This window comes from Penaeus japonicus, unplaced genomic scaffold, assembly GCF_977035675.1.
Source record: "Penaeus japonicus unplaced genomic scaffold, GWHDUDI00000001_assembly GWHDUDI00000035, whole genome shotgun sequence".
Lineage (NCBI taxonomy): Eukaryota > Metazoa > Arthropoda > Malacostraca > Decapoda > Penaeidae > Penaeus > Penaeus japonicus.
This window is the reverse complement of record NW_028234437.1, coordinates 10,195,626-10,200,669: the sequence shown is the minus strand read 5'-3', so window position 1 is coordinate 10,200,669 and position 5,044 is coordinate 10,195,626.

Genomic DNA, 5,044 nt, shown 5'->3' with positions numbered 1-5,044 from the left:
AGGCTGGAAGCGGACCCCGCTGGAATCCCACGTGGCTGCTCTTATATACAGAGCTTTCAAGTTATCTTAAAATACTACGTAAAAGTAGATACACCCGTAAGATAACTAAAAATTAAATGCTTAATTCCTAAAATGGAATTAGTGAAAAATAAACAATGAATCTTACAACGCAGAGGCAAAATAAATAACGTAAATAAAAACAAACCCGAATGTAAACAAAAAAATGTCGGGAATAAAATACGCTAAAAAGGCGTAAAAGCTCTTAAAACTGAAAAAAATAAGTAAAAGTGCAAAACCGATTAAGCGCCTAAAGATGCTGCTGCTTAAGAAACAACCTCCCGACCTTCTCTATGCAATAAAAGCTCGAATGTTCTGTGTACAAGAGATTACGTATTGCAGTGTCATCAACACATAAATATATATCCTAGCATTTGAAATAAAAACTCCTTACATTGATTATCAGAACATTGATAAACATTTAAAAAAGAACGATGCGGCGCGACAACGCGATTTACGTCGCAGAAGAGCAGATAGAAGTGCAGCGAATGATTCTGGTGGCATCTGGCAAGTGCAATTAATGTTTATATTCATCTTTTCAGGCCAGGGGATGCTGGAATGGCCTGATATCGTTCCTGGTTGATATGGCATTTCTTGTCATGCTGCTACGTCGATGTCGCCAAAGGGGTTGCCAGGGGTCACTGGTGTTTCAATATTGCTTCCTCGCTCAAGATACGTTCCTGCAAGGTCATGGCATTCAATTTCGATCTTATTTGAGGCAGGGCGCACCATTATGTAACGTAATCAATGGCGATTGCGCTTGGACGGCGCCGTCCAAGCGCAATATACGATCCTGAAAAAAATGAAAAAAATAAAATGAAACGGATTAAAGCTAAATGCGCTGATTTTCGTTATACCAAAGGAAAAAGGAATTGTGAGACAAAGGTGCAAGAAAAAAAATGAATTATATACGATCATGAAAAAAATGCTTAAAATGCATATTCAAATACATACTAAAATATATATTAGATATTTGATATTAGAATAAAGGAATTGAAAAAAGCAATTCCGAGAAAAAAGGTGGAAGAAAAAAAAAAATACAAGTAATATATACAATCCTGAAAAAAAAACTTAAAATACACCTTAGAGCCATTCTGATAATGAAACGGATTACAGTTATATGCGCTGATTTTCGTTATATTAAAGGAAAAAGCAATTGCAAGAAAAAAGGTGCAAGAAAAAAAATGCAATATATAAGATCCTGAAAAAAAATGCTTAGAGTACATATCAAAATACATATAAAAATATATATTATATATTAGATATTAGAATAAAGGAATTGGAAAAAAAGGTATTGCGAGAAAAAGGTGCAAGAAAAAAGATGTAAGTAATATATGCGATCCTGAAAAATAAACTTAAAATGCATATCAAAAATACATATTTAAATATATATTATATATTGAGTATTAGAATAAAGGAATTGAAAAAAAGCAATTGCGAGAAAATAGGTGCAAGAAAAAAAATGCAATTAATATATACAATCCTGAAAAAAAACACGTTAGAGGCATTCTGAGAACGAAACGGATTACAGCTAAATGCGTTGATTTTCGTTATATTAAAGGAAAAAGGAATTGCGAGAAAAAAGGTGCAAAAAAAAAAAAAATGCAATATATACGATCCTGAAAAAAGACTTAAAATGCATATTAAAATACATAATGAAATATATATTAGATATTAGAATAAAGGAATTAAAAAAAAAGCAATTGCGAGAAAAAAGTGATATATATACGATCCTAAAAAAAGAAAAAATACTTAAGATACATATTAAAAAAATATATTATATATTAAATATCAGAATAAAGGAATTGAAAAAAAATGAAAAAAATTATATGCATAGTAAATACATATATATATATATATATATATTTATATATATATATATTATATATGTATGTATATATTATATATATATATATATATATATATATATATATATATATATATATTTAAATATTAGAATAAAGGAATGAAAAAAAAATTGCAAGAAAAAGGTGCAAGAAAAAAAAATACTTCATGAAAAAATAAAATAAGCTCATACACGTTAAGCCATTCTGATAATGAAACGGATTACAGTTAAATGCGCTGATTTTCGTTATATTAAAGGAAACGCAATTGCGAGAAAAAGGTGCAAGAAAAAAATGCAATATATATGATCCTGAAAAAAAATGCTTAAAATGCACATTAAAATAATATTGAAATATATTAGATGTTAGACATTAGAATAAAGGAATTGAAAAAAGAAATTGAGACAAAAGAGGTGCAATACAAAAAATGCACAATATATGATCCTGAAAAAAAATGCTTAAAATGCATATTAGAAAAATATATATATATTAAATATTAGAATAAAGAAATTGAAAAAACAGAAAAAAAAAAAAATTAAAATGCATATAGATAGATATTCAATAAAGGAATTGAAAAAAAAATTGCAAGAAAGAAGGTGCATAGAAAAAATTGCTTAAAATGCATATAAAATACATATTAAAATATATAAGGAATTGAAAAAAAAAAACAATTGCGAGAAAAAAGGTGCAAGAAAAAAAAACGATCCTGAAAAAAATAAAATAAAATACACGTTAGAGCCATTCTGATAATGAAACGGATTTCAGTTAAACGCGATGATTTTCGTTATATGAAAGAAAAAAGGAATTGCGAGAAAAAAGGTACAATAAAAAAAAATGCAATATATACGATCCTGAAAAAAAAAATGCTTAAAATATATACGATCCTGAGAAGAAAAAAAAATGCTTAAAAGGCATATTAAAAATACATATTAAAATATATATTATATATTAGATATTAGAATAATGGAAGTGAAAAAAAAGCAATTCCGAGAAAAAGGGTGCAAGAAAAAAAAGAAAGTAATATATACGATCCTGAAAAAAAATACACGATAGAGCCGTTCTGAAAATGAAATGGATTACAGTTAGATGCGCTGATTTTCGTTATATTAAAGAAAAAGGAATTGCGAGAAAAAAAGTGCAAGAAAAAAAATACAATATATACAATCCTAAAAAAAATTGCTTTAAACGCATATTAAAATACATATTAAAATATTTTTTTAGATATTAGATATTAGAATTAAGGAATTGGGGGAAAAAATCAATTGCGAGAAAAAAGGTGCAAAAAAAAAAATATGCAATTAATATATACGATCCTGAAAAAAAAAATGCTTATAATATACTTTAGAGCCATTCTGATAATGAAACGGATTACAGTTAAATGCGTGATTTCGTTATATTAAAGGAAAAAGGAATTGCGAGAAGAAAAGGTGCAAGAAAAAAAAAAGTAATATACACGATCCTGAAAAAATGCTTAAAACACATATAAAAATGCATATTAAAATAAATATAATATATTAGATATTAGAATAAAGGAATTGGAAAAAAAACAATTGCGAGAAAAAAGATGCAAGAAAAAATATGTAAATAATATATACGATCCTGAAAAAAATGCTTAAAATGATTATTAAAAATACAGATTAAAATATATATATATTACATATTAGAATAGAAAATTGAAAGAAAAGCAATTGCGAAAAAAAAGGTGCACGAAAAAAAAAAATTATTTGATATATACGATCCTGAAAAAGAGATATATAAAATAGAATACACGTTAGAGCCATTCTGATAATGAAACGGATTACAGTTAAATGCGCTGATTTTCGTTATATTAAAGGAAAACGCAATTGCGAGAAAAAAGGTGCAAGAAAAAAAAATGCAATATATATGATCCTGAAAAAAAAAAAATGCTTAAAATGCACATTAAAATACATATTGAAATATATATTAGATGTTAGACATTAGAATAAAGGAATTGAAAAAAAGCAATTGCGAGAAAAAAGGTGCAAGAAAAAAAATGCAACATATATGATCCTGAAAAAAAAATGCTTAAAATGCATATTAAAAATATATTATATATTAAATATTAGAATAAAGAAATTGAAAAAAAAGAAAAAAAAATACTTAAAATACATATAGATAGATATTAGAATAAAGGAACTGAAAAAAAAATTGCAAGAAAGAAGGTGACATAAAAAAATTCCTTAAAATACATATTAAATACATATTAAAATATATAAGGGAATTGAAAAAAAAAAACAATTGCAAGAAAAAGGTGCAAAGAAAAAAATACGATCCTGAAAAAACTAAATAAAAAACACGTTAGAGCCATTCTGATAATGAAACGGATTTCAGTTAAACGCGATGATTTTCGTTATATGAAAGGAAAAAGGAATTGCGAGAAAAAAGGTACAAGAAAATAAAAAAAAAAAATTAAAAAAAAATACCCGTTAGAGCATTCTGATATGAAACGGATTTCAGTTAAACGCGATGATTTTCGTTATATGAAAGAAAAAGGAATTGACGCGAAAAAAGGTTCCATCAAAAACAAATGCAATATATACGATCCTGAAAAAAAAAATGCTTAAAATATATACGATCCTGAGAAGAAAAAAAAATGCTTAAAAGGCATATTAAAAATACATATTAAAATATATATTATATATTAGATATTAGAATAATGGAAGTGAAAAAAAAGCAATTCCGAGAAAAAGGGTGCAAGAAAAAAAATGAGGGTAATATATACGATCCTGAAAAAAATACACGATAGAGCCGTTCTGAAAATGAAATGGATTACAGTTAAATCCGCTGATTTTCGTTATATTAAAGGAAAAAGGAATTGCGAGAAAAAAAAGTGCAAGAAAAAAATACAATATATACAATCCTGAAAAAAATTGCTTAAAAGGCATATTAAAATACATATCAAAATATATATTAGATATTAGATATTAGAATTAAGGAATTGAAAAAATACAATTACGAGAAAAAAGGTGCAAGAAAAAATATGCAGGTAATATATACGATCCTGAAAAAAAAAAATGCACGTTAGAGCCATTCTGATAATGAAATGGATTACAGTTAAATGCGCTGATTTTCGTTATATTAAAGGAAAAAGGAATTGCGAGAAGAAAAGGTGCAAGAAAAAA